At 33.7% G+C, this 19,657-nt stretch overlaps 1 protein-coding gene across 1 annotated transcript in view; it reads left to right on the forward strand.

The window, feature by feature from the left end:
- The first annotated feature begins 8,499 nt into the window (after positions 1-8,499).
- LOC127718102 (myosin-IIIb-like) overlaps positions 8,500-19,657 on the forward strand; it is a 157,738-nt gene continuing 146,580 nt past the window's right edge. Inside the window, exons 1-2 of the mRNA XM_052223996.1 lie at positions 8,500-8,536; positions 14,005-14,123. The gene's annotated coding sequence lies outside the window, so the exon portion shown is untranslated. The remainder of the gene's footprint in view (positions 8,537-14,004; positions 14,124-19,657) is intronic.

Below are 19,657 nucleotides of genomic sequence, written 5' to 3' on the forward strand. Positions count from 1 at the left end.
CCACGGGTAGGGGTGCTGAATTATTTAGGTTATTTCGATATTAAAAGTTTGAACACAAAATCAAACAAAGGGACGTAACTCAATTCCTTTGCAACACACGTACAACTACACAACTGAATACAGTCTCATAAAAGATATGATAATGTCGACATTCATATTTCTCAAAATTCAAATAAACAAACACTTCATAACAATCAAATAATAAAAGTTCCAAAAATATTTTAGAGAAATTATCGAAGAAGCAATTTCTAAAATAAGATCATTACCAAAACGATTGAAAATAACAAGCATAATATTAAAATGAACAGAATCTGGATTTTTTTTTTGTTTTTGTTTGCTGATGTACATGTATGATCTATTGTGAAACAGTTGTTGACGGTATATTCTTGATTATGTCTATGGATGAAGGCAAGAAGTGATGATAAAGAACACAAATCGAACATTGATAGAAAGTAAAACGAGGCATACGTTACGAAAGGAATAATCAAATATCATGTCAAAGGGAGAAAAAACAATACCATGTCCGAAAAGAAAAACGACGAAACGACAACCCGTGAAAACTCATACAACCAATCACAGAACAATACAAACCGACTCAAAAACCCCGATGATCTCATGCGCTCCGGAAGGGTATGCAAAATAAACTCACCATAAATACCAGGATGAGAATTTTATACGCGCCAGGCACGCGTTTCGTTTAAAAAAGACTTATCATTGACTCTCAAATAAAACAAAATAAAAGGGCCAAATCAAGTAGAAAGTTGAAGAACACTGAGGACCCAAAATTCCGAATTTTTTTTGCCAAATACAGCTAAGGTAATCTATTCCTAGGGTAGAAAATCCTTGGTATTTCGAAAAGTTTTGTAAACATTTGATTTATTATTATGACCATATCAATGATAATTCATGTCAACACAGAAGTGCTGACAATCCGGCTGTTGGTACCCCCGGGAAAAAAACCTCTATCAGCAGTGGCATCGACCCAGTGGTTGTAAATAAGCTCATCATAGATACCAGGATAAAACTGTGTGAACGTCAATTTTTTTTATCCACGCTGATTTAAAAAATGTAAAAAAAAAACAATTCATAAATTTTATGGATATACCTTTACGTTGAAACCAAATATTTTAAAGCCAAGATTATATAAGTACCGAAACACGAGAAAAGCTATATAAAGTTAAGGGACTTTAAAAATAGTCAATTAAATTCATCTAAGCTCAACTTTGCTTCGGGGAGTTGGAACATTAAGTTATATTTACATGTATTCTGTTGTCTTTATGATCTTAGCCAACAGAATGACTATTGGAGTACGAACGATATCAATGAATCGTCGGGGAATTTGACTGTAAATCCTCCTAACGCTGCATGCTCAGCGCTGGATCCAGGATTTTATGTTATGATGCGTGATCCGACAAATTACTCCGAAAAATCACAGTAGGAAAACTTGATGACTTTGACGTTTCTAATTGCCAATGAATGATGTTTCAGCCTCGATTTTAGGGGGCACGCCCGATACGCCCCCTCCTAAATCCGCCCTTGCTGATGAGTGTTAAAGAATTTGGTTTTTTTATATATATATTGTCGTCTCTGGTCCAAATAATTATGACGTCATTTTACATATTTCTCGATATAGTAGACAAACGGCCTAGCTCGATTGAGATTTACACATTCCGGTAAGTCGCGATCGTTGGTGTGGTATCAGATGCCGTTGACAATCCTAATATAGTCATGCAGAGTCGAATGTTAATTTCAATTTGAACTCTTTGGGAGATACTCTGTTGCAACCCAGGCTTTGTTGTACAGGAATAACCTGATCTTAATCCATGATTTGATTTGTGTCAGTACTAGTATTTTGTGTTTTCCAGGTGTTTATGATGTGTTTGCGCGTTATGTGATTATAACAGATTTATAATAGCTAAGTAACAAGAATTGTAATAGTAAGGGGACGACCATTTCATTTTCGGGGCAAGGGGTGTGTGAAGATGTTTTAAATGAATATCCTGGTCTGGTCAGAGATGAAAATAAATAACTATATAAGACAGGCTATATAACAGTCATAATTCTACAACACAAAATGCAGGAAACAATTGTGTACAGAATGTCAAATGGTCTTCCCCTAAGACCCTAACAGGTCCCTGATAGTTTTAAGTAGGAAGAACATATCAAATCATGAGTATTTCTGAAATGAAAAGGTTGGATTACATAGGCCCTTTATTCTGTATGTTTTGCCTATTATTGTCTATTATGTAAACCACATCCAGACCCTCATTCCAGAAAGACCCTTCGGATGGAAACAAATCATAAAGAGTTATTAACATTTACATGTACCTTAAGAGGCGGATTCCGGGGTTCCCGGGCCCCCTCATGGAGCTACGTTTATGGTTGATCCATACTTTTTGCCTGTTCCACTCCAAACTTCGTCTAGTTGGGGAAGCCACCCCTTCTTCTTATGGTATCCAGTTATCCATCAGATCGTTGATGATTATTTACTGCTGTGCATGCGTAGGATAATTATACTAGTAAGTAAATATTTACAATGAGAATAGTGCCAATTATAAATTATAACATGACATGTGGTTAAATTTAATTTACATAACTACTAAGGTCTGCGTTGTTGTAAGGTAGGCCAGTTTAGAGTATTGAGCACGTCTGTAACGCTACTGGTGTTAAGATAACTATTGCAGGCATACCTAGCAGCCCGACGCTAAACCATCACAAATTTATTGTATTGTTCATCAGCAGTATGAGGGTTCCAAACCGAGCAAATGTACCCTTAGTTTTGGACGGACAAGTGCTCTGTATGCCTACGACTCAATGTTTGAGATGGATGGTTTGAGGTTTCTTTTAAGAAAGCCCAGGCTATTATTTGCATTTGCGATAATATTGTTTGTATGTTGAGTCCATTTCAAATCAGATTGAAGAGTAATGCCAGGATATTTTGCTGAGGAGACGGATTCAACGGTATGACTGTGAAGAATGTAATTATGTTTGATTGGAGTTTTCTTGTTTGAAGCAGTGAGAACTGTACATTTGTCAGGATGGAAAGCCATCAGCCAGTCTTCTTTGCAGCATCAAGATCTTCCTGAAGGTTATCACAATCTTTTTGATAGTTTTGTATATGATGCTGTCGTCTGCGAACAGTCTGAGTTTACTGGATTTCAAATATTCTGGTGGGTTATTTATATATACCAGAAAAAAGAACAGGACCCAGTACTGTTCCTTGTGGGACACCATGCAGGAGTAACTGGAGCAACAGCTGATGACTCTCCATCCAGGACTACTGTTTGTGTGCGATTTGATAAAAAAGGCGGAGATCAAGTTTAATGTTTCATTGTGTATACCCAAGGATTTATATAGTAAGAGCTTACTATATAAATCCTTGGTATACCATAAAAATTAAGTTTGTATAAGAGTTTTTGGTGTGGGACTTTGTCAACGGCTTTGGCAGAGTCCATAATTATTAAGTCTGTTTGAGTGTTATTGTCTGAATTTGAAGCAAGTTTTTGTACGATGGACATTAGTTGTGTTTCACATGATCTAGAGTGTCTGAAGCCGTGCTGGAGATCATATAGTAAGTTGTTATTTTCTAGATGGGTAATTAGGTGTTTCCTTATGACATGTTCCATTAGTTTACAACTGATGCAAGTGCCGGAGAGATATTGGTTTGTAATTATATAGGCTGCGTTGTATTTTTCACCTTTTTTGTTTTCTGGTGCAACATTTGCATGTTTTCAATTTGATGATGGTATACAGCCAGTTGGGAGTGATTTCTGGAAAATGATGCCGGGTAAGAATTGTTGCTGTTATGTTTTGTAGTCGTTTAAGTATTCTGCCGCTGATGTTGTGTGGATTAATATTGTGTAAAAGTTTCTGTATGCCTGGTGTAGTGATTGAAAGAGATGGTATGACTGGATGGGGGCTCGCCCCTTTATCAGGTATATCATTTTCAGTTTCGGTGGTGATACCTGATTGGAATTGTTCATTGAACATGTTGGCCTTTTGTTAAGTATCGGTTATTAATTGGCCCTCTTTTGTTAGGGGAGCAACTCCATTGTTCTACTTCTACTTCTACCATTATGCGGCCACCATCAATATACTGATTATTTTGCCACTGTTGTCAGTTCTAATTGATTTTATATAAGAGAAGAGTTGTTTTTTGTTTATATAGTGATGTAACTTTGGTCAGGGTCATTTGTTTGAAGGTCAAGTATCGTGTTTCCATATGATGTACAATAGGCACGTCTCTGTTTTTGATGGACTTGGTGTGTTAGTTTTTATATTTCTCTATATGCCCCCTCCCTTTTCAAAATCCTGAATCTGCACATGATCTGATCGACATGTAAAGTCCAACAGAGACATATATAGATATACAGCCATTTTTTTTTGCTCGACGCCTTCATTTAAAAATAGAAAGAAGGCCTTGCAATCGCAGGCGATTTATCATGATCTTATTTGGACAAATGTACGCCCTTACTTAAGTTAACGCTTCTGAATCTGAATAGGTACGTTGCAGGACCAGTATATGGCATCAATGGCAACGGAAGAGAGGCGCTGGAAAATTAGTCCACCGATGTGAGAGCAACCGAAGTTTTAAAGCTCTCTATTGTCTTGACACACACGAGAACGTCTGGTAGTTTATTCCAATCGGAAATTGTTCATACAAAGAATGACTGTTTATATTGGTCAGATTTACTATAGTAGGTGGAATTTTGAAAAACCGGCTATTTTGTATAAATTTGTCTACAACGTTTGTTGTTTTATAGTCACTAAATGATTGTTTGGATTTTATTTGACGTTTTCTAATACTGAATCTTGTGGGATAGCTGGTGTACCAACTCCCCGGTCACCTTGTAGAGAAAAGTGAGTCTACTGTGACGATGTCTGTTTTCAAGTGTTTGAAGTTATAGTTCGTTCATAAGTCTCCTTATAGGCCTACTAGTATACTCCCCACTGATGAAAGTCAAACGCACTGCTGGTCTCTGGACGCGTTCTAGTGCATTAATGTCCTTGATTATAGAGGCTTGTTTAGGGGGGTATCAATATCCCATATCCCATTAAGTTTTTATCCCAATATCCCATATCCCTATAATGTTTACCCCTAATATCCCAATAAATATTTTATACAAATATCCCATATCCCTAAAACTATTTTGAAATATCCCAAAAAATCATTATAAATTCATTCCCAAACCCATTTTTTTCTCATCATCACTTCTGATGAGGATTTTGGCTCAACTTCAACAATTTTGACTGAAAAATGATCAAATTATATTATCTATTTTCAAAATACTAACATTTGATTAAAATTATATTCCTTGTTGAACTAGAATATAAAGAGAAAAAAAACTGTGGTAAAGGAAATTTACAGTGCATACTTCCATTGTTAAATAAGAAAATGTGTCCAAAAGATGAAGTGTTCTATCTTAGAGCGTTGTACAACAATCACTTTTCATGTGATCATAAACGATCAATTTGGTGTAAGGGGTCTAATTTCAGACATTTTTTTTTAATTGTTCAAAACATGATGTATATGTCTGTAAAATTTCATTTTGATAGCATTCTTCTTTCATTGATAAGAAACTTCATCCTGCACGTTAACCTATGTTGGAAAGAACAGAAGGACGCAACCCTGTTTCTAGACCGAGATTGCTCTGACATCCAACGGCTGTTTTGCCAGACAAGCTGAGGCTGTGGGACGTCAGAGCACGCCCATAACAAAAAGTGGATATTCAGCATGCAAGTTCAAAAACTCAAAATTTAACACAAGAAAGCTTTCTGCTAATGCACGTACATTAAACTTAACTATTGCAATATTTTTACAGCAGGCAAAATTTGCACAGCCCTTGTTTTGCAAAGAAACACAAAATTTGACTATGTGATCTTGAACTTTATGAAATTCATAGATCACAAATTTTTGTTACTTTTACTAATTTCCTTCCTCAAAACACCAGTAATAGAAGAAAAGATTACACTGATTATTTAGTCCTAATTCTAATTCTAGTTTAACCTTTTAAAAAGCTATTTAAGAGGTAATTTCAAATTCAAACAGGGCATCCATTTTGTACGGCTAAATATCCACTTTTTGATATGGGACGTGCTTTGACGTCCCGCGGCCCCAGCTTGTCTGGCAAAACAGCCGTTGCACATCAGAGCAATCTAGGACTACCCTTGGTCCATAATCTATTACAATCATTGAAACGTATAGAGACCGCTGAAGATCCTCGGCACGTAAAAAATAAGAGGTGAAACACCAGAAAATATCCCGTAATCATATAAAGCATCAAAATAAACAAAAATATTGACAACACTATATAATCTATGATTATTTCAAGAAAATTATCAATGCATATGAGCATATAATATAAAAAAGAAGATGTAGTATGATTGCCAATGAGACAACTCTTCACAAGATACCAAATGACACAGATATTAACAACTATGGGTCACCGTACTACTTTCAACAATGAGCAAAGCTCATACCGCATAGTCAGCAATAAAAGGTCCCGTAATGACAAATGTAGAACAATTCAAACAAGAAAACTAACGGCCTAATTTTTGTATAAAAAAAATGGACAAAAAACAAATATGTAACACAGCAACAAACGACAACCACTGAATTACAGGCTCCTGACTTGGGACAGGCACATACATACAGAATGTGGCGGGGTTAAACATGTTAGCGGGATCCCAACCCTCCCCTTAACCTGGGACAGTGGTGTAACAATACAACATAAGAACGAACTATACAAATCAGTTGAAAAAGGCTTAACTCATCAGATGGATACAAATAGAAAAACATCTAACAAAAACACAGAGTGGACGTGACCGAGTACTTGTGCATCCCATCAACAAAAAGACACTAAGTACAGATCTGAGAGTACTCGCAGTTACTGACAGCTAGTTCAAAGCCAATAACAACTAATAAAAAAATCATGCATCTAAGATTAAATTATCAATCATTACACATCCAACATCCAATGGCACGGTAAACAACATCTCCGTAAAAATGAGGATGTGCTATCCCGTTTGAAATAAGTTTTCTACAGGTACAACCAAACTTCAAAACCAAATCTTTATATCTACGGAAGAATTTAGTAAAGATGTTAAGTGATTTGTGGTAACGAAATCTCTGATTTAATAATTTACCAGTGATACATAGATTACGTTCATTAAAATCCAAAAACGTTACAATAGACACGGGCATAGCGAAAGAGTTGTGATATACAAACACCGTAAGATAGTGCAAAAGGAACATCACCATCCAAAAAAGGAAAATTAACAATAAGGAACGAAGTATGGAAAGCAAAACAAATACTTTTAAAATTATCAGTACATATGAGCATGGAAGTATTATATTGACAATATAATACTTCCATGATATGAGCATATGAATATCGAAAATAGATTAATACTTTTTGCTTGGGTGGGTTTGGATGACTTTTAAATAAAACGAACATAATTTCATAAACTCAATGAAAATCACAAAGCACTAAAATGACCTTATATATTAATTTTTTTGGGCAATTTTATCAAGTGAGATGTAAATATTTCTGTACTTAACTTTTAAATTCCACTTATTTTTTTTCATGTTCAAAATTCAATATCCTTAAAAATGCATCAATATCCCATATCCCATTTACTTTTAGGACAAATATCCCATATCCCTAAAATTAAAATGACAAATATCCCGTATCCCAATATACCCTATACAAGCCTCATTATAATAAGGGTCCAATACTATAGATGCGTATTCTAACAGTGACCGGATAAGCCCTATATAGGCTTAAAGCTTAAATCATTTAAATTTAAAATGTCAACTGAATTTTTCTAAATCATGATTATTTTGTAGGGCTTCTTGACATTTAAGGTCATGTATTACAGTCTGGCTTTCTGATAATAATCCACTGAATATGGATTATAGAGGGTGGTAAAGGGGTTATTTTCGTGCAACGTGTTTTGCCATTTTTAATTCACGTGCAGCCGTGAAAAAGGTTCGTTATTCACCGTGTTTCGTGAAATCGGTAAGGGAGCTACCATTTGACTTTTATGGGGGGGCTAGGATGAAATTTGAAAAAAATAGGCAGGACAGGAGTTTTGAGTAAAAAAAAAGGCAGGATGAGACACTTACAAAAAAAAAGTCAGGATGACAAGTTAGGTAAAAAAAAGTCAGGATAAACTTTAAAAAAAAAAGGCAGGACCGAATAGAGGGGAAAATAAAAAGGCAGGACAGAGATAACAACTAAAAAAAAATGCAGGACAAAATGTTTCATCCTAGCACCCCCCCCCCCCATAAAAATCCTAAAAAGATCAACGTGCAAGAAATTTTTAATTGTTCGTTCATCGTGAAATAGCAATTTTTTTTCGCGTTCTTCCGTGCAGTACCCCCCCCCCCCCCCCCTTTACGCCCCTCATTATATGAAATTATATGAAGACGGTCTCGTTCTTTTGTAAAATATACCGCCAAATAACTTTTAAGAAATTCCAGGTAAAACGGATGTGGTTTATCGGACTTCCGGTAGTAGAAACGTATCCCAAGGTAAACAAAGTCGTAAGAAAACTAACTTAAGACATTATTAGACAGTTGAAGATAAGATAGAGCATAATTCTGAATAAATATTTCCTTTCCCTATTGAGAAATGTCTAAAATCAAAGATTAAGATGGCTGGTAAATCTTGACGCACTGTCCCACATGGACCACACCTGTGTAAATTTTAAAACTGTTTTTAAGAAGTCTCAATAAGACTGTTAAATGTTGTTACAACATTAAACGTACATAGAAAATATTTGTAGGTAGATGTAGATATAGAAAGAATGAATGACAGGTCACTTAAAACTTCAGAAATAATAATCTCTGAATATATATTTATGAACTCCCGAGCAAGCTACTAGTTACTACTGAACCGAGTCTATCAGCTATCCCTCAAGGCAATGCACATTTGTACTCTTGTATTCTCTTGGAAGAGAACAAAACGCAGCATCAGACCTAAACAATTAAGTGACTTTAAAACAACAAACATAATTCATATAAGTTACATGTAAATGACATATTTAGCACCCATTTGTAGCTGGAACTGAATATTACAAATAGTCATTCACTATAAGAACAACTTTAAATTTTAACAGACTTCCTGACAACATCATGGCGGTTAAGAAAGTAGAGAATGCCAAAAACATATTTGGCTCTAAATCGTATTTAACTACATCCTGTTGTTCTCCCTATTTTGCTGTCCTATCAGAAAAACAGCTGGATCTGGTTTCCTCACAATCCCTGTTGGTAATACAGATACATGTATGTTAGCCACAAACACTTTATTGTAATAAAAGATTCATAAAAATACCAAATAGATATATTAACCAGTGGCGGATCCAGGATGGACAGACTCCGTAGAGGCCACCCCCTTTTTTTATTGCAAAAAACATATTAAAAGTCTTGTGTTTCTCATGATTTATAGGATTTTTAAGCATGAACTTGTACAAAAGAAATCTCTTAAATTTTCAGGAATTACACCTCCTTTCAAAATTCCTGGATATGCCCCTGATAACCTGTTAAAGGGTTTTATGACCTTCCTAACTTTAGAAAATTTAATGATATATTGGTCATTCAATGTATAACCAATCCAATGAGACAATAAGTAACCTAATAAAATCTAGTAATAAAAAAAATCTGACAAACAGTAATATAATATCAGTATCACCTTAATAAAATTGATTTTCATACTCTCAAGCAAATGTGAAATTAAGGAAAATTAAAAAAAAATATGCAGTGGATTCATCTAGTTTCATGGGTACCTGAGTTTTCATGCATTCAATGAGTTAAACTTGGTTTTTCGTAGATATTTAATTTTGTTGTTTTGCCAATACATGTACCACAATCCACAATATACAAATTTAACCCTGATATTTATTTATAACCTTGAGCTCTCTCTTGTTCAGTTGCTAATTTATTTGAGGCAAATTGATGCATTCATATTTAGAGTGGCTCACAATGGTTTAAATTGCATTATTTTTCAAAAAAAATTATTCTTGACTTCAGCAGTATTATTAAGCTAATCATGCCCCAAGAACAATAAGATTAAGACTCTAGATCAAGGGATTTAACTGCATTTATGTGGTCCAAGAGGGTGCAAATATTTAGTTTTTTCTTTTTTACTCAACCATGGGGTTTGGGACACTTTGGTCAGTCAGGGTACAACTTATGCAAGTTACATGTATTTTGTATATTGATGTTGTACATGTAAGTAATATTTACCTGTACATGTGTAAGGAAATTTGTCTGATGTCATATTAAAAAAAAAGATGTTTGAATAATCTCCCCTTATTGCTTTGAAATTCTCCAAAAATATTCTTTTACAGGTAAATTGTTTTTTATAATGCCTAAACTTGAACACGCAGATCATTAGTAACTGTGGAGGCTTACATGTATGAATAGGCAGTATTTTAAAAATGATAGACAAATGAGATTTTCATTGTCCATGACAGTACTCTTTTATGAATATATATATAGTAAAGGGACTATCATGAATATTAAACTAAAGAGAGACATACACTCAACTAGAACAATGCAGTTCGGATAAAAACAAAAATAGTAGAAAATATAAGTAAAAAAATCTAGATTACTAAGAGAAATACAATGTACATTTAGCTCTTCTGCCTTTAAAATTAGTTAAAATGTACCTGTACCAGTAAATGAAATTTTCTTTAACAAACGTTACCCCTGACTGTTTGTGTTTGCATCCTAACACATTATTACTATGGCATAATTACTGTTTATTTCATTTTAAACCAGAAAATATTGTTAGAAGGATAGAATTTAAAGCATTTAAATTGTCATGAATTGTAAGCACAAGTGCACAATATTCATTGAAGGTGAAGTATACATAAATGGGAAATTTTGTATGCATTTAGAAATCGTTGAGGTGCATCTGAATATCATTAAAAGGATACATTTTGCCATTTACATTTTAAGAGATAAATTTATTAAAAATTTGTGTTAAGATCAATGAATTTGTATAGAATGCATGTAAATAGTACATTTGTACATGTCTATTGTTGGAGATCATTATATTTAGTTGATCTGTAGAATAACTTATTGTATTTTGTGTTGTTTTAGCTCACCATATTACTACAAATAGAAACACAAGAGTATAAATGCATATTTGAAGTTTTTTATGACTTTCTCTGTTTTATGTCTCGTCTTGACAGAGTCAAAAAGCGAGACATACATGTAGGTATGCTTTTTCCAGTGGCGGAGGCGGCAGCATCAACAATGTATTAGTTTGCAGTGGCGGATCCAGGAAGGGTTCCAGGGGTTGGAACCCCCCTTTTTTTGACGATCAATGCATTTGAATGGGGACATATAGTTGGAACCCCCCTTTATCCTGGGTTAGGAACCCCCCTTTTATAAATGGCTGGATCTGCCCCTGGTTTGTGATTAGTTTATGGTGAACAACTAGTGGTAGGTCAATGATATTTTGTATGTAGTTGTATTGGCATTGATACATCTCATTTCCATGAAGATTATTTGGCCATGCCCCCTCAGTCATGGTCTATCGACTTAGAAACTTTTGCTTATACTACATGTACATGTACATGTATTAGTTTGTGATTACCTAGGTCAGTTTATGGGGAACCACTAGTAGTAGGTCAATTTTATTTGGTATGCAGTTGTATAAGCATTGGCATATCTCATTTCCATGGAGATTATTTGTTCCTTACCCCTCAGTCATGGTCTATTGACTTTGAAACTTTTCCTTAGTTTACATGTATTAGTTTGTGAATAGGTCAGTTTAATGGGAACCATCAGTGGTAGGCCAATGATAATTGGTATGCAGTTGTATAAGCATTAACATATCTCACCTCCAAGGAGAATATTTGGTCCTTACCCCTCAGTCATGGGCAGTTGACTTTGAAACTTTTGCTTAGTTTACATGTATTAGTTTGTTTTTAGATCAGTTAAAGATGAACCACTAATGTTAAGTCAATGATATTTGGTATGCAAATGTATTGGCATTTGCAGTTCTCATTTCCAAGGAGATTATATAGCCCAACCCCCTCATCATGGTTCATTGACTTTGAAACTTTTACATAGTTTATAAGTCAATGTTTGAGTTAAGGTTTGTCTAAAGGGAACAACTTATGATAAGTCAATGGTATTTGATATGCAGTTGTATTAGCATTGGCACATCTCCTTTCCATGGAGATTGTTTAGCCCTGTACCTTCAATCATGGTTCATTGACTGTGAATATTTGCATGACTTACATGTTAAAGTATTCCTATTTTCATTTCAACATTTGCATTATCAAAATAACAAAAAGGCGAGACATATCTCTGTTTATTTAAGTTGATGTACCTGTTTTTACTTAACTGTCAGAATTGTAACCTTTTGACTTAATTAAACAGTTTCTGCTTGGTGTACATCAAGCCTATTTATATACATGTAGTAGTACATGTAAATAGAGCTGATGTGAATAATCGTTATAAATGATATAATATAAATTATAAAGGGATCCTGAAGCAATGTTAAAAGAGAATATGACTCCTCCCTTTCATAAAGACAAGCTGTGAATAAGGATTCTCTGTCTGATTTTTGTTTCGCCTGCGACGAAAGTCACGTAAGCGAGACATAGGGATTGCTTTTCCGACGACAGCATCAACAATTGTTAAGTTTTTCTGCTTAAGTTAGTTTGATAGTGTGATAGATCATTGATATTTAATATAAAGTTGCATTACTATCAGTACATATATCAGTTTGAAGACTATTTTGAGGCCCTGCCCCCTAGTCCATGGTCCAGTGACTTTGAATTACATTGTAATTATAAATTTTCAATATCAAGGTTTTCTTTTTAATTAAGTTATATTGATAGGAACTTCTTATAATAAACAATGATATTTTCTAAAAAGTTACAATACTGTCTGTACATCTCAGTTTGTCGACCATTTTCAGGCCCTGTCAACTAGATCAGTGACTGAATTAATAAGCAATGTTGCTGTCCATCAGATTGTCTTTTTCTGAATTTTATGCCAATAGGCAAGACATATCTCTGTGTCAACAGTTTATTTAAAAATTTTATTGTACATGTTTGTTAGTTTACATGTACAAATGTATGGGTCTTATGTTAAATAAAATGTGGTTGGGTTGACATCTCAAAAAATTAGTTTTAGAATGTCACATGCACTGATGCAGATGTGGATCCAGGAAAATTATATGTATAGTGCCTAATAGCAGCTATGCCTCTGTTATCTTAAATACTGTAAATTTGGAAATTATTGCAAGGTTTTTATTAATGCGAATATTGCAACTGGGTGAGTAGCTCAATAATAAGAACTCCCATTTTGATATCTGACGCATATTTATTATATGTCCATATGCAGATTTTCCTGAAATCGCAATAATTTATATACAATCTCGCATTTTTGTCCATTCTTCAAAAATCGCAATAATTTACAGTACATACCTTTTTGGTTTTTTGTGATTTGGGAAATTTGCTGTTTTGTATACAGTCAAACCTGCTTCACATGTCACCTCTTTTTAAGGGAAAATCTGTTATGGCAGTTTGCTGTCTGCTTGTCAAGTTGTAGAAAAAATCTATGCAATTAAACCTCAATTCAAAGGCCACCATTCTTATAAGGTCATTATAAACGAGTTTTACTGTATATAAAAATATAAGTAACTTTTGGAATGAAAAAGTGAATATCATCATTAAAGAAGATCTTGAAAGAAAATATAACTTATAAAGTACATTTTCAATCATGGTATTTAAACATGTGTTTAATACATCTTTTTCCACAAAAGGCTGTATATGTCCCTAATGAGAATTATGAAGTGCATGATTCAAAAAATGTTTTGATCAGATATTTAAATAACTTATACAAAAATAATTTCTATAGCAGGAGACAAAAAATTATTTAAATAGATGTAGGTTAATCTAGATTTCAAGTATCATTCCTGTAACTTGATATTTTAGTACAAAGTTGACTTTTATTTTTTCTTGTTTTATCATAAGGGTGTGTTCACAAAATGAATATTGGTAATCTGTGATGGAATGAGATAAAGAAATGGATTATCACAACAGACGTTGAAGAATACCTACATGTGATTCTAAATGGAAATAAACATAAACAGGTAAGGTTTATATAATTACAGGTACAGGTATGTGGACAGGGCTTCCTGGTGTTTTTTTTTAGCCCATTGTTACATTTAATGGTTATTGCACTGGTTCAAGCTTGTTACATGTGCAATTGTTAAGATAAATGTAATGCAGAGCTTTTTGTTGCAATGGTTATATGGCCATTTTTGACAATGGAAATGAATGAGGGTTTGGCTGGGGTTTACTGAATAGAGAATAATGGCCCCGGTCAATTATACAGAAAAATGGGACCAAAAATTAAAGAATAGAGAAAAATGACCCAAACAAATAAAGAAAAGAGAATAGTAGAGTGCTTTGATATAAAGAATAGAGAATTATGGGTAAAAAATATAAAGAATAGAGAAAAATTGCCTTAAAAATTAAAGAATACAGAAATTAAGTACCCCAATCCATACCCTCATGAAATCAAGCTTGTTACAATGATTATGGCCATGCGTGGTTATTGTTACAATGTTTATGGCCATGTGTGGTTGTTGTTACAATGTTTATGGCCATGCATTGTTGTTGTTACAATGATTATGGCCATGCATGGTTGTTGTTACAATGATTATGGCCATGCGTGGTTGTTGTTACAATGTTTATGGCTATGCATGGTTGTTGTTACAATGTTTATGGCCATGCGTGGTTGTTGTTACAATGTTTATAGCCAGGTGTGGTTGTTGTTACAATGATTATGGCCATGCATGGTTGTTGTTACAATGATTATGGCCATGGTTGGTTGTTGTTACAATGTTTATGGCCATGCGTGGTTGTTGTTACAATGATTATGGCCATGCATGGTTGTTGTTACAATGATTATGGCCATGCGTGGTTATTGTTACAATGTTTATGGCCATGTGTGGTTGTTGTTACAATGTTTATGGCCATGCATTGTTGTTGTTACAATAATTATGGCCATGCATGGTTGTTGTTACAATGATTATGGCCATGCGTGGTTGTTGTTACAATGTTTATGGCTATGCATGGTTGTTGTTACAATGTTTATGGCCATGCGTGGTTGTTGTTACAATGTTTATGGCCAGGTGTGGTTGTTGTTACAATGATTATGGCCATGCATGGTTGTTGTTACAATGATTATGGCCATGGTTGGTTGTTGTTACAATGTTTATGGCCATGCGTGGTTGTTGTTACAATGATTATGGCCATGCATGGTTGTTGTTACAATGATTATGGCCATGGTTGGTTGTTGTTACAATGTTTATGGCCATGCATGGTTGTTGTTACAATGTTTATGGCCATGCGTGGTTGTTGTTACAATGGTTATGGCCAGGTGTGGTTGTTGTTACAATGATTATGGCCATGCAGGATTGTTGTTACAATGACTAAGGCCATGCATGTTTGTTGTTACAATGTTTATGGCCATGCGTGGTTGTTGTTACAATGATTATGGCCATGCATGGTTGTTGTTACAATGATTATGGTCATGCGTGGTTGTTGTAACAATGATTATGGTCATGCAGGATTGTAGTTGTGTCCAATGAACCTGTAGTGTAGGCATATCAGCATGGCGGACAAGGCTAAAAATAGAACAAAGGAGTAAAATGGAAGTACCGGTATTGTCTTTCATTTTAATGGCTGTAATACAATGTAGATAAAGAAAATCTGACAAGGCAAACACCCTGCCTTGTCATGATCTACAAACTGGTTACTTCAACCCAAATTGTCAGACAACTTCTTATGGGAGTTATTGCCCATGAATGCCAATTTTTACCATTTTTGTTTTGTTTTGACTATTACATGTATCTGGAAAAAATTATAATAGATAGAAAGAAACTTAAAATGGCTAATAAGATTAGCAAGACAAAATCTACAAATAATTTACATGGCTGAAATTATTTGACAACTCCTTACAAAAGTTATTGCCCTTAAACAAAGATAATTACCCCTTTTTTGTAATTTTTTTCTATTATCTTTAAAATTATAACAGATAGAAAACTTCAAAATAGCGAATATGATCAGCAGGGCTAGGGATAAGACTTTCAAATTTGTCATATCGCAATTGCCCGTGTTTACCACTTTTTACATTTTTGGTAAAACTGCAATTTATAGCAGATAAAAAAATACTGTACATATGTAAACAGCAACAAATGATGGATAAAATAAGATCTACAAATAGATAAAATTATCCAAAATTATCAGTTGACTCTTCATAAGAGTTATTGCCCTTTGATGATGATTTTACCCATATATCATGAATATGTGAAGTTATGGAAAAAGTAAAAAAAAAAAAACAGCTGATAATAATCAACAAGACAAGATCTACAAAAAAGTAAAATGGACGAATTTGTCAGTATACTGGAAATAGAAGATACAATTGTATTGCCCTAAAATGACGATTTTTACCCTTTTTATGTCTTGGGTTATATAAAAACCGTTGTAGATATAGAGAAACTGTAAACAGAAATTATTATCACCAATATCACCAATAAAGATTTTAGTCATGCATTATATTATAGTTTACTATGTTGGAAAATGGTTGTTGTAGATGCACATAAATCAAGGTGAGCAACAAAGGCTCTTTGTAGTTGTATTTTGGGATATCCATGTTTATAAACACTGTGGCACTCCTCATTTCAAAGGATAAAAATAGACCTGTGTAATACAATGAGGTTTAAATACTGAACATTCTCTTTACCAGACCTTCCAAGAAGTTTTGTTTTCTTTTTACTATTATTTCTATTTATATAACAAGGAAGAAAAAAAGAGATGCAAAAATTATGATAGATTAGAATTTGTATCTGTGTTTTTGGTATACAGTTTAAATGTGAAAATGTATGATAAACCCATTTCGTAGCATTTAATAATTATTCATCATTGTCAAGGTCTATCTTTCCAATAAAAGTTACAGTCAAGGTTAGTATTTTTGTGAAAATAGAAAACATTCAAAAGCAAAAGTTATTAAGCTATATCAGTGGCCATACTTTCAAAATACATATTGTACATGTATGTTAAACAAATTATGAACATTTGTAATTGTACTGTTACAGGCCTTGTATAATCCATACTGGTACATTGTCTACACACCCTTTTTCACCATAGGAATTCAGAAAAAAAACCTTTTTGTTACTTCTTGAAAAAGTCTACTCCAGTAAGTTCAAATGGTGTGTGATCATTTGCAGTATTTTCATGGAAAAACCTGATAACCATCATCAAGTAGAAGTTGAAAATGCCAGTAAATGATTCCAGAACACTTCACAAGTGTTAGACAAAATCTCAAAAAAACAAATGGAAAAGTTGTGTTTGTCAATTGTCTGCTCATTATTTGAAATAGAAAAAGAGGAAAATTTCTAAGCTAACTCAGAATACAGTCAAAATGTGCTGTAAAGTTAATTCCTATTTAGCAAAATCCCTCACCTTGCCCCTCTGTAGTAATACCTATTAATTTTGAACCTCAATTCAAAGGTCACTTCTTTTATGAGGTCAACTTTCTCTGGGCCCAGCTGATGGAGATCTTTATATACAAGTTTGACTAAGTTCATTTTGTTCAGCCAAATGTTATATCTTTACATTTGATAGGGGAAGCAACTCTTGTGTACAAAATATACACAGTTAAATAGTCTAATTATTATTAATAGATAGATACTCCCAGATTTCAAAATTGACATATTATGATGGTTTTATTGAGTCTTAAAGAACATACAGAAATCAATAACACAGGATAAACTAAGCTAGTAACTTAAAACATGACTTAACTGAACCTAATATGTAAACTAAAAAAAAAGTATACTAAACTCTTGAATTAGGTTTATACAAATTATTATACATTTGTCAGTAAGTAAACCTGTATTAATAAACACCTGTCTAATATGAACATTTTTAACTCTTCATCCTGGAGGTTTTTGTGTTGCTTGTCAGCGTCCAGCTTGGGTGACACATAAGGGTCATTTCTGTAGACTGGTACCTTTGTCGCCCATGTGACACACTCTGTTTATCTGCAACTATTTGAAAACAGCTTGGAAAAATGCAACCATTCTTTCACAGTTTTTTCTACAGAATCAGGATGTTGTGACTTTGCTGCTACTTGTACATGTATTTTAATTTTTTATCTGTGTAATTTTTGGGGTTTCCCAAACCAAAACATGGACTCTTAATCCATTTCTGTTTAGAGAGAACATGCGGGAACACCTCTTCCTCAAAGGACTCATTCATTTCAGTTTATATAGATTTTACTATATTTGTTTCCTGTGTAAAACATCAACTATATTTCTCACATTTTATATGAATTTTGGTTTATACTTTATTAGATTTCATAATCTATACAAAACACTGAAAGTTTCTCAGATACTTAGGCAGTATTTTATTAGATCTGAGTGAGTTTTCATGTTAAGATTGACCTTAAGTTAATTTGGCGTAATATTGAAATGAAGTTATAAATATATCCTTTTCTTATATAGAAATTTTATTTGATTAAAATGGCCATCTTTTGTTAAAGCATTTAGATTTGATTCTTAATTTGCAATGTACAATGATGTATACATCTGGTTGATATTTACTTTTTTAACAATTTACAATTGTTATTATAATTTGAAACACGAATTGATATTTGCTGTTATTCAGATTAATGTCATGGACATTCAATAATTTTGAAAAGTAGAAAAGCGATTATTCACACATTTTAGGAGACTTACCAAGAAATAACCTTTGTTTAGAAAATAATGAAATTAAAAACCAAATTCCAAAGTGATGTGTGTCCTATTGTGTCTTTTGAATCACCCTTTAACTTGAATAACAAAATGTATATAAAGAATGTAAGTCTATTGTTGAAGGCTTAGTGTTTTACCCAGGATGTCTTATGTGATTCTTGCAAAAAGATTTTTTTTCTCAAAAGAAAGCTGTAGCCAAATGTTAAATTGCTTATTCAATTTTGATATGGGAAATTTTAAAAAGGTAAATTTCTAGTGAAAAGGTACATCTAGGAAAATATGCAGAAAAACAACACATAACCAGTTTTATTGTCGAGCCTGGGACTTTTGTCCTGTCTCAGAAAGCGAGACATAGGGACAGTGAGACGGCGGCAGCGTTAGCTAACTACTTAAAAGCTTAATATTTCAAAAGGTAGAAGACCTGGATGCTTCATACTTTGTTTATAGATGCCTTATGATATGAAGTTTCCGTCTGTCATATGTCCTTTCTCCTTGACCTTATTTTCATGGTTCAGTGACTACTTGAAAAAAGTTATGTTTTTTTGTAATGTTAATTTCTCTCTTATTATGAGTAATAGGATAACTATATTTGGTATGTGCGTACCTTGCAAGGTTATCATGCCTGTCAGACAGTTTTCATCTCGACCTCGTTTCATGGATCAGTGAATAAGGTTAAGTTTTCGTGGTCAAGTCCATATCTCAGACACTATAAGCAATAATAATAATAATGTCTACCTTATTTGGTATATGGGATGATTGTAATGTGTACATGTCCAACTCAGACAGGTGTCATCTGACCTTGGCCTCATTTTCATTATTCAGTGATTAAAGTTAAGTTTTTATACGACTGCAAAAAAATTTTGCGG

Source organism: Mytilus californianus, unplaced genomic scaffold (assembly GCF_021869535.1).
Source record: "Mytilus californianus isolate M0D057914Y unplaced genomic scaffold, xbMytCali1.0.p SCAF_10, whole genome shotgun sequence".
Taxonomy (NCBI): domain Eukaryota; kingdom Metazoa; phylum Mollusca; class Bivalvia; order Mytilida; family Mytilidae; genus Mytilus; species Mytilus californianus.